This window comes from Rhagoletis zephyria, unplaced genomic scaffold (assembly GCF_001687245.7).
Source record: "Rhagoletis zephyria isolate East Lansing unplaced genomic scaffold, Rhagoletis_zephyria_1.1 Rzeph_scaffold_03420, whole genome shotgun sequence".
NCBI classification, from domain to species: domain Eukaryota; kingdom Metazoa; phylum Arthropoda; class Insecta; order Diptera; family Tephritidae; genus Rhagoletis; species Rhagoletis zephyria.
The window spans coordinates 916-1,146 of NW_016160503.1; positions in this window are offsets into that span (position 1 = coordinate 916).

Consider the following 231-nt stretch of genomic DNA (forward strand, 5'->3'; position numbering starts at 1 on the left):
GAAAAATCCTAAATCACTGGAAAGTGTCGGTAACGCAGTGAATAGGAACAATTTAGATTTTCTGCGAGCATACTTTTCAACCTAAATTGAACAGTCAAATATATTTGAGCGAGCGATTAAGTGAACAACGATTTTTTGATGTTTTAAATAATTTTTATCATTGCTATGGCACAAAAAAGAAAATATTCAGAAAGATGTAAGTATAAATTTATTTGATTTTTGCATTCAGAG